This window comes from Mastomys coucha, unplaced genomic scaffold (genome assembly GCF_008632895.1).
Source record: "Mastomys coucha isolate ucsf_1 unplaced genomic scaffold, UCSF_Mcou_1 pScaffold2, whole genome shotgun sequence".
Lineage (NCBI taxonomy): Eukaryota > Metazoa > Chordata > Mammalia > Rodentia > Muridae > Mastomys > Mastomys coucha.
In genome coordinates this window covers 13,839,174-13,850,031 of record NW_022196902.1, presented here as the reverse complement: position 1 = coordinate 13,850,031, position 10,858 = coordinate 13,839,174, and the positions used below count along the sequence as shown (strand labels likewise).

Below are 10,858 nucleotides of genomic sequence, written 5' to 3'. Positions count from 1 at the left end.
GACAAAATAGCTATTACCTGTATGTGTTTTACATATTTATGGCATATCTTTTTCTTAATTTTTGCAATGATCCTTCATTAGTCTCCCAGCTTTTTCAAATTATTACAAAACTCAAAAAAAAAAATCACACCCATAATAATCTGTGTAAATGGGCCTACTCAGTTCAAACTTGTGCCGTTAAGGGCTCAGCTGTATTGAGACCTACCTATTTGTTTAATTATTTAATAGCCCAAGAACATACTATATTTAATTTCCCACCTCTGAAAGAAGACAGAGATGCATTCAATGTGTGAAGTTTCACATATAATCATGACTAGTGAACATTTAAGCCTTGTTTATTGGTGGTACTCTGAATGTTCATGGTAGATTACTGCCTGCAAAAGGCTGTCACCCCATAACCATCATTTGCCTCATGTTTGAGATGTCTCATGTTCAGGCTTCCGGGGTAATTCCCATGATTCCCATTTGGTGCTCAGTAAAAGACATCTGGTTCTGCCCACCTTTTGCTCGACTCTCTTCCCCAAAGACTGTACTGTCTGTGAGCTGATATGTGACCCTCATTCGATGGCCTGAGTGTGAGACAGAGCCTCTATGTCTGGTGCACTCCCACTGGTGAGAGTGGAAGGCATGCAGTCCCTGGGAAGTGAGATGGTTCGTTCTCTCGCTGTCCAGAATGGAATTTGTATAAAGCAGTGAATTCAGCATGTCCCCTTCAGTTGACATAACATTCCAGTTCATTTTCAGCTCAAGATCAAAATTTTCCAACATTGCTTATGGTATTTTCCACTAAAAGAAAAAAAGGTCCAGTAGAAATTATCCCAGAGGAGAAGTATCGATTATCCTAAAGCATGCGTTCTGTGTGGTGAGTCTGTTTCCCTAGAATAGGTCAGCATTTTAATCAAGATATTTTGTCCATAAACTATTCTAGAAGCACTCAGGAAGGGAAGAATATTTAGGTTTTTTTTCTTAAAATATAAATGTCAAAGGTCTAGATTAGAGGGGGATCTTTTCCACATAAACTTCCAGATGTGTTGGGAGAACTGTGTTCCATAGACTTTGTTCTTTCCTGGCAAGTTGTTCTTTGTTCTGGGTGTTGCCTGCTGTAGCTCTTCACTTCTGAAGCTGTACTTCTGATGAAGAAAATTTGACCTTTCTTCATCAGATATATGATTCATTGACTTATTGTAGAGTGTATATATAACTGAACCCCCTCCCAAGTCTTATGAATGGTGATTTGAGATGATTACTTAGGAAACTGCAAGTGTGTCATAACCTGTTGAAGAAAAATACAATGAAGATTGTTTGGCTCAGTTATCTGGCTTTTCTGTGGGAAATTGTCAAGAAAGACAAGTCCTTGCAATTTCCTTGCAATAGGAATTGCAAGTTTGATTATGTAAAATAAGAACATTATCTATGCCAAAATGTCTTAAAGTTTGGAGCATATTGGTAATGATACCAAATTCACTTGGTATCACACTTTTCAATACAGAGAAACCTATTTTTAGCAATCTAGTGGCTCACCCTCTAATGTTTTGAGATAATGCATTCCAATTATATTTAAATGGCTACTGCACTAAAGATGCTGCACATTTTAAAGCCATTTTTTGCTGGCCTTTGCACACAAGCATTGATGTAAAGACTTCATTTAACTGTACATTTGCAGGAATGCCCCCAAAGGAAAAACTATCCTTATTAGGCAAGTCCATTTAAAGTATAACCGAGCTATGGTTAGCATTGTCAGAGGAACAATGCACTGTCTAAGCCGAGTTTTATAACAGCTCACTAGTGCTTTCTTTCTGGCTTTCCACCACGATTCTGTGAGGCAGCACCTTCTTCTTATCATTGTCGCTCTTTGGCAAAGAGGTTCATAGGAGTCATTGAGTTCATGATGGTCCTGTACACAGATCTAGGACTTCAGTCTCTTTGTCCAGGGTTGTGACAAAGGCCCAGGGAAACATTTCTCATACAACCACTATAAATAGCCTAAGAGAAGTGAAAACATTTTATTTCTACCTTGAAAATATCCACACAAGGCCCTTTGGCTTGCATGCTTTGTGGGACTGAGCAACTGCTAGATCCTTGGACTTCCATTCATAGCTGCTGCTGACCGTTGTTGGGGAGTTGGACTACAGACTGTTGTATCAGAGTAAGATGGACGGTAGCTTTCTGTGATTGTGGTGAGCTGGAGCCACCTGATCACTAAGAAGAGACACCTACCTGTCAGCCAGCATCACCAGGGCTTCCTGTTGAAACACAGCGACAAGGAAGCGAGGAAGCAGAGGGAACTAGTGCTTCCCAGCACCTTAGGATGTTCCTCAGGACCTACACTGAATGTATCTGCACTGTGAGAAGATGTCCACAGAGGCCTGCCGGGCACGTATTTATTCACAGTTTTGTCCCATGTTAAGTCCGTTAGCATAGTAAACCCGAGTGCATAGTATGTCATTTCATTCCGTTTGAGTTTCTTGAGTGTTTTCTTTAAATGTCTGCAGAGTTGCTGCCCTTCCTTGAACTATGAGCACTGCAATCTTCTTAATTCTCAGTATAAATAGAGATTTTTGAGCTTTAAGTCTGAGGGGAACTCAGCGGGCCCGGTTGGGGTCTGCAATGAACATCAAGAAACCATCGTGCTGTGGGAGCGTGATTATTTTTCTCCCTTTTTGAGAGATCTTTCCTTTTGATGCCAGTTTTCTTCCTTGTTTACACAAGTTCGACAATTTAAAAGGAAAAGGCAATTGTAAGGGTTTCAAAATTGCAGAGAAATTTGAAAGTCTCATGAACATTCATGGCTTTGATCTGATCTCTAGGCACATGGACTTAAAACCATTGGGCTGCGGAGGCAATGGCTTAGTCTTTTCTGCTGTAGACAATGATTGTGACAAAAGAGTAGCCATCAAGAAAATTGTCCTCACTGATCCCCAGAGTGTCAAACATGCTCTCCGTGAAATTAAAATTATTAGAAGACTTGACCACGATAACATTGTAAAAGTGTTAGAAATTCTTGGTTCCAGTGGAAGCCAGCTGACAGACGACATGGGCTCTCTCACGGAGCTAAATAGCGTCTACATTGTTCAGGAGTATATGGAGACAGACTTGGCGAATGTGCTGGAACTGGGCCCTTTACTGGAAGAGCATGCCAGGCTTTTCATGTATCAGCTGCTACATGGGCTCAAATACATCCATTCTGCAAATGTACTGCACAGAGATCTCAAGCCAACTAATCTTTTCATTAACACTGAAGACTTGGTGCTGAAGATAGGTGACTTTGGCCTGGCACAGATCATGGGTCCTCATTATTCCCATAAGGGTCATCTTTCTGAAGGATTGGTTACCAAATGGTACAGATCTCCACGGCTTTTACTTTCTCCTAATAATTACACTAAAGCCATTGACATGTGGGCTGCAGGCTGCATCTTTGCTGAAATGCTGACTGGTAAAGCCCTCTTTGCAGGTGCACATGAACTTGAACAGATGCAGCTGATCTTAGAGTCTACCCCTGTGGTGCATGAGGAGGATCGGCAGGAGCTTCTCAGCGTGATTCCAGTTTACATTAGAAACGACATGACTGAGCCACACAAACCGCTAACTCAGCTGCTTCCGGGGATTAGTCAGTCGTGAAGCACTGGATTTCCAGGAACAGATTCTGACCTTCAGCCCCATGGACCAGCTGACAGCCGAGGAAGCACTTTGCCATCCCTACATGAGCATCTACTCCTTCCCAATGGATGAACCGATTTCAAGCCATCCTTTCCACATAGAAGACGAAGTGGACGACATTTTGCTTATGGATGAAACACATAGTCACATTTATAACTAGGAAAGGTACCACGACTGTCAGTTCTCAGAGCATGACTGGCCTATTCATAACAACTTTGATATTGATGAGGTTCAGCTTGACCCCAGAGTTCTGTCTGATGTCACCAATGAAGAAGTTCAAGTTGATCCTCGAAAGTACTTGGACGGAGACCGAGAGAAGTATCTGGAAGATCCCGCCTTCCACCCCAGCTACTCTGCTGAGCCTTGCTGGCGGTACTCAGATCACCAGGAGAACAAGTACTGTGATCTGGAATGTAGCCATACCTGTAACTACAAAACAAGCTCATCGTCATACTTAGATAACCTGGTGTGGAGGGAGAGTGAGGTTAACCATTACTATGAGCCCAAGCTTATTATAGATCTTTCCAACTGGAAAGAACAATGTAAAGAAAAATCCGATAAGAGAGGCAAGTCCAAGTGTGAGAGGAACGGGTTGGTTAAGGCGCAGATCGCACTAGAGGAAGCGTCCCAGCAGCTGGCTGAGAGGGAGAGGGGCCAAGGCTTCGACTCCTTCATCGCAGGGACCATCCAGCTCAGTGCCCAGCACGAGTCTGCTGATGTACTTGACAAGTTAAACGATTTGAATAGTTCAGTGTCCCAGCCAGAATTGAAAAGCCTGATATCCAAGTCAGTCAGCCAAGAGAAGCAAGAAAAGGGAAGGGCTAACGTGGCCCAGCTGGAAGCTGTCCTCCTGGGACAGCCAGTTTGTGAGTGGCGGGGAGGAGTGTTTCCTCATCAGTCAGTTTTGTTGTGAGGTCAGGAAGGATGAGCAAGCACGTGGAGAAGGAGAACACCTACACCAGCAAGTTTTTTAGCAGGAAGGAGGATTCTGAAATGCTAGAAACTGAGCCAGTCGAGGAAGGGAAGCGCGGGGAGAGAGGCTGTGAGGCAGGGCTTCTGACCAGCGGTGGGGAGTTCCTCCTGAGCAAGCAGCTAGAGTCCATAGGCACCCCGCGGCTCCACTGTCCAGTGAGATCCCCACTTAAGTCCATCCAGGCCGCGTTAACACCTTCCGCTATGAAATCTTCCCCTCAAATCCCTCCCAAGACATACAGCAGCATTCTGAAACATCTGAACCAAACACTCAGCAGACATTCTCTTTGTTCTTCATGAAGTGTGTTGTGTTTTTTATCACTAATGTTTTAAGTCATTTTTTTTTTACTTGAATCGGAAGGTGTCATTAATTTGCAAGGATTTTTCTTGGTTCTCAGTTTGTAAGACACAGACTTTTTCTACATGTGAGTTAGTTTTTATTTGAACTGGCATGTCGTTTGCACACACACATACACACAAAGAATAGAGCAAAACAATGCAGTGCAGGAGGAGACAAGACGTGCTAGGATGAATAGACATTCTCATAGACCAGTGACCTGCTTTACAGGAAAGAAAACCTTGCCTTGAAACTTACACAGTGAGACTGTACATAATTGCATGAAAAGATCTATTTTTTTCCTGAAACATTTTTCATTCATTAGTATTTTCAAGTTTTTCATACTGTACACATTTCTTAAGACACATGATAACAGCAGCAACTGAAAACGAAAGCCGAATTTGGTACACATGTGTCACCTACCTCAAGGTAACACAAGTATGTGGTGAAACATAACCCACCCATAGTGCTCCATGGCATATGCACTTCTATTTAGCCAGCATTTATCATACTAAACTATTGAGACTCGTTCACCATTTATAAACGTTCTGGTGTTCATTCTTTATAGTGAAGTGTTAAATACATCACATCTTATTTATTTTTAGCAAATCAGTGTATTTTCTGTATTTAATTATAAAAGTTAACTTAGTTTTAAGTTTATTTGCAACTGCCCTTCTTTCCACCTGGCACTATGGTTTGTTGCCTGCCAAGCTGATCTGAGACGTCAGGTTGTCCTGAGGCTGGCCATGTACGTTAAGTAAAGTACTCACTGTGTATAGGAATCTGTATTTTGGAGGTGTTTGATCTATCTACAAAGAAAAAAATTAGGAATTTATTATAAAATGCTCCTAGAAGTCTTAATGGTGTTTATTTTATTTTAAAAAACTTCTAATGTTAGACTTGTGTGCATGGAAGTAATTAAGGTACATCATTATTTTAGTTTAAACATTGTACATGATAAGCCTTCCCCCCCTCCAACCCCCATTTTTACTGTATGTTTTTATTGAATGATCTATTCCCCATCCCTAGGCAAGCATGAATAAAATTAGGTTAAATGTAAAATATATATATATATATGTATATATATATACATATATATATATATATATATGCACAAATTACTAAGGAATCGTATTAAAGGACACGTTTAGTTTGATAAAGATTTTTATGCAGTTTTTTTTAAACACATGCAAATGTTTCACTACAACTTAGAAAAATAAAACTTAGACAGATGTATAAAGTCCTTTCTAGTCAGTGGAGCTCTTCTTTAATGCACACTATATAGGACATTTCACTCTCCTACTCCAGAAGAGGCGCCACCTTCCCTACAGTTGATGGGGAGGGCTCAAAGACACAGAAAAGACTGAACAATTTGTTTTCACCAAGATCCCCTCTCGACCAATGTCTGCCTGGCATGTGTGATTCTACAAAGAAGGGTCATCCACCTGCTGTGTTTAGTTTTCTTTAGTATTTAAAAGTGTTTTGGGATGATATGTAGTTGGCAAAGGTCTACAAAATGATGCTGACTTAGACTATAAGAAGAAAATGCCAGTATCTCAAGACGGGGACAGAGAAGTTTCCAGGAACCACCTTTCCTAATATGCCAATTTGATACAGACCAGACAGTCAAGGAATGTGAAGCAGAGTGGTTCAATGTCTTTTCCATCTCATTTTCCAGTGAGCTCAGCAATCGAGGGAACATGAACTACACAGCCCATAAACTTGTTAATCGCTTCTATGCAATAAAGCTTATCTCGGGAAGCACATTACTCATGGAAAAGTTCTAATGTGTTAACTTTGTGCAGATTTTATTCTCCATGTTATCTTGATCATCAGTATTGCGGCTGTGTGCTCAAATGTTAGGACACAGTGTACGAAGCAAAGCGTTCTGAGATGGCAAGGAGACGCAGGTAGCACCTGACTGGTGCGAAACTTGGTTCAACCGTAATATGATCCCAAATACATGCGCGTATTTGCTTTTCTCCCCTGCCAGCTTACCAGAATGAAGAATGTAAGTTTATTCAATACTCTCTGTGCCTCAGTTTCTCTCTCCACCACCATGGAGCTAATGCTGTCTTTCAAGGGCTGCTTGGAAAATGATACCGCAGAAAATACTCTTCACTGGTTCTGCATTTTTGTAGCATTCCACTCCCCAAAATGTGATTGATTTTTATATACTTATATAATAGCCAAAGGCCAAAGTCACAGGCTAGTTTTGTTACATGTTTTCTGTTTCTTTTTTGTTTTGTTTTGTTTTTTTTGGTTTTTTTTTGTTTTTGTTTTTTGAGACAGGGTTTCTCTGTATAGCCCTGGCTGTCCTGGAGCTCACTCTGTAGACCAGGCTGGCCTCGAACTCAGAAATCCACCTGCCTCTGCCTCCCAAGTGCTGGGATTAAAGGCGTGCGCCACCACGCCCAGCTTTCTGTTTCTTTAAGATATTTGAAATACTGTGAATATGAAATGTTTTCTCTTACACCAAAGTAAAAAGTTAAGAATGAAAATGAAAATTTAAATATTGTCCAAATGCATTTTACTTGAAGACTGATACTTTTTGTTTTTATGGATTTTAGTAAGAGTCTAGTTCATCCAAAGTTTAAGAGTATAGTTCATCCAAAGTTTGCTCTGGATGGTACCTGGTTCTGTAGTCATCCCCACGCCCTCCCTTCCCTTCCTCTCGTTGTCATTGATCCTTTGTGATTCTAAGCACTTTGTGGGTAGCTTCATCCTCAAAGCAGTGGTACTCATAAGCACACTTGTTTTAAGGTGCATGTGTGCCTGTGCGTGTGAGCTCGTGTGTTTATAGTATGTGTGCCTGTGCACATGAGCTTGTGTGTGTGTGTGTGTGTGTGCACGCGTGTGTGTGTGTTTATAGTATGTGCAGGAGCATGGGTACAGGAGTTACAAACATGCCCGGGGCAGGAATTGAGCTCAGGTCCCTGTGCTTGCATGGTAAGCACCTTACCAACAGAGCCATCTCCCCAGCCGCATAAACTGATGCCTGTTTAGATGCACAGCTACTTAGTCTGTTCACCTAGCTACAGGGCCAGAGTGGTGTCTGAGGGTGCGGGCAGCTACCTCTAGTTTCTCAGTGGAGGGGAAGCTGTCCTCCCACTGAGTTCTGTAGCAGCTGAGTCTGCCCACTGGGCTTCTCCACATACACTGGGAGTGTTTCCATGAGATCAACAGCCCAGGACCTCCCTCCTGGCCCTCAGCCTCCCTCCCGATCTGCTTCAGCAACTGCGGAGGCAGTGTGGAGAATTCTAGAAGAAATGGTTCTCCCATAAGCTTATCTTGAATCCTTCAATGGCCTCTCTGTGCGCCTCAGATTTGCAGACTGATCTTAGAGGAGCATTCGTTTCTCTGCTGGCCAATTTTTTCACCTTGCTCACTTTTTAAAAGAAAATTTAATTTTGCAGATAAGATGCTGTAATTTAGTAGAATCTAAGAGGTAACTGCATATGACCAGAAGGTGCCAAAAGCAGTTTCTCCTGGCTCCTATCCTGCCGACCCTTTAATGGATGTTATACCGCCTGCTATCAGGGAGCAGCTCAATAACAAATCCCACGATTGGAGTTAAATTGCTTTAGCTTTGCTACAATTACTTTTTTTGCTGGGGAAGAAGTATTCAAGTTGTGAGGTTTATTGGCTTCTCACAATCTTTTAAACCTTCATATACTGTTGATGAACTTTTGCTAGGTATGAGGTAGAAGTTAAAGAAAAATGTACTTTCTTCAAAAGCCAGATACTAGCACTTAGATTTCCAGCAATTTAAGTGTATGTGTGTGTATGTGTGTGTATGTTTGCGTATGTCTGTGTATATGTGTGTGCATGTGTGAGTGTATGTGTGTGCATGTGTGTATGTGTGAGTGTATGTGTATATGCATGTGTATATGTGTGTGTACATGTGTATGTGTGAATATATACGTGTATGCATGTGTATATTTGTGTATGTGTGTATGTGTGAGTGTATGTTTGTGTATGTGTGTATGTGTGAGTGTATGTGTATATGCATGTGTGTATGTGTATGTATGCATGTGTGTGTGTGTGTGAATGCGTGTGTGTGCATTTGTGTGTGTGTGTGTGTATGTATGTATGTGTGTGTGTGTGGTGTTTGCAGGACCTCGGTTAAAACAGAGTGCAGGAATAAGTAGGAGGAAGAGAACGGGGAGAGGAGGGAGGGGAAGGAAGAAGAGGCTTTTATATTCCGGAGACACTGATTAACTTTGAAGCATCATTTCTCAGGATCTATGTGGACCGAGGTATGTGAATGAGTACCTCCACACTCCCCAATTGCCCACTCTGAAAAGCAGCGTCTGCAGTTGGCATTCAGCATTATTTCCAATAGGATTTCATGACAATTTGATAAATGAAGGGGTCCAGCTAGGTTCTTCAACTGCTGCCACACAGCTGCGTGTGGGCACCTTCTGATATCAAGAAAGCACATCCAGAGGCTGATGGGGACTTCTGTCTGCTCTGAGCTTCTAGGCATTTTATACTGAAGTATTTTATGATTCTCTACTGTGGAAGTTTGAAGACAATGAACTGTGAGCCTTAATCCCCTTAGAGATGCTAAAAATGTCGAGCCAGGGCAGCTTCCAAATGGTGACAAGGAAAAGACAGGCAGTGCTGGTTAGAGGAACCAGCACTATCCGGATTTAAGCAGTTCTGATGATAAATCCCACCACTTCCATCTCTAACTTGGAAAAGAAAAGGGAAAGATTACTTGGTTTTGGAGCTGCCAGGAAAGCCAGGAGGTAAACGATTAGGACATGAAGAAGATCACATGAAGACACCATGCCTTTCACTCCCAAATTAGCTCTGCAAAATAACCAGTCAATCGATCTTCCTAATATATAGCAACCCCACTTCTATGCAAAAGCTCATTCTCCTACTTCCTGAACAGATAGAGCCCTAAGTTACATCAGTCCCTGCATTCAGCTCTAAGCCTGGAATTTCTAGATCCTTCTATCCTTCTCCTGTTGACATCATTCCACTTTGGCCTTTGTGACTTTCAAACAAAGGTTTAAATTTAACCTCAAAAGATGTAGTGGGAGAAGTGAACAGAGATAAGGGGTCATAATAAAACACACACCAGTGTGGGCATGAGGAAGCACTTGTCCAGCAAGTGGCCTAGGCCATGGCTGCTCTTCTTATGTATGTGCTTCCCTGTGGCCATGGCTGCTCTCCTTATGTGCTTCTCTGAGGCCATGGCTGCTCTTCTTATGTATGTGCTTCCCTGTGGCCATGACTGTTCTTCTTATGTGCTTCTCTGAGGCCATGGCTGCTCTTCTTATGTATGTGCTTCTCTGAGGCCATGGCTGCTCTTCTTATGTATGTGCTTCTCTGTGGCCATGGCTGCTCTCCTTATATATATGCTTCTCTGTGGCCCTGTCATTCTGTGGACCTCTTCAGCCAGTACTTGAAAACCTCTCCAGAGCTTCCATTTCTGAGGAAACAGAGGGTTGATTGTCCCACCCACATGGAACTGCCAGACCATTTCTCTAAATTTACACAGCAATGGTGGTCTCAAGGGACTTCCCAGAGACCCCTAGGGTTAGGACAACTCATGCCCACCCACCATTTCCCTCCTCACTCTACTTTAGAAGGAGAGAGCAATCTTGGATTGAAAATGAAGACCCTTGACCTTTACTTAGCCTCTGGGTTCGTTTACTTCTTTTGGCCAGTTTAACCAGTGTTACAAAGGCCTCAGACAGGTAAGTGAAAGGCTCACTTCTTAAATGAGTGGAAACGCTGTGTGTCTCTCTGCAGATGCATGTCCCTCTTGGGGCCTGAAGTCCCTAAATCAGTCAAGCTCAAGGTTTCAGAGTTGGAAGGAAGTATCACAGTAAGAGCCTGCTGTGTGGAACCACGCTCAGTCCGCTTTTAATCTCG

The 10,858-nt window shown here is 42.3% G+C and overlaps 1 pseudogene across 1 annotated transcript; it reads left to right on the top strand.

The window, feature by feature from the left end:
- Nucleotides 1–2,141: 2,141 nt before the first annotated feature.
- LOC116097828 lies at nucleotides 2,142–5,643 on the top strand (annotated as a pseudogene). The gene has a single exon (XR_004121568.1). The product of XR_004121568.1 is annotated as a mitogen-activated protein kinase 6 pseudogene (transcript).
- Nucleotides 5,644–10,858: the final 5,215 nt, after the last annotated feature.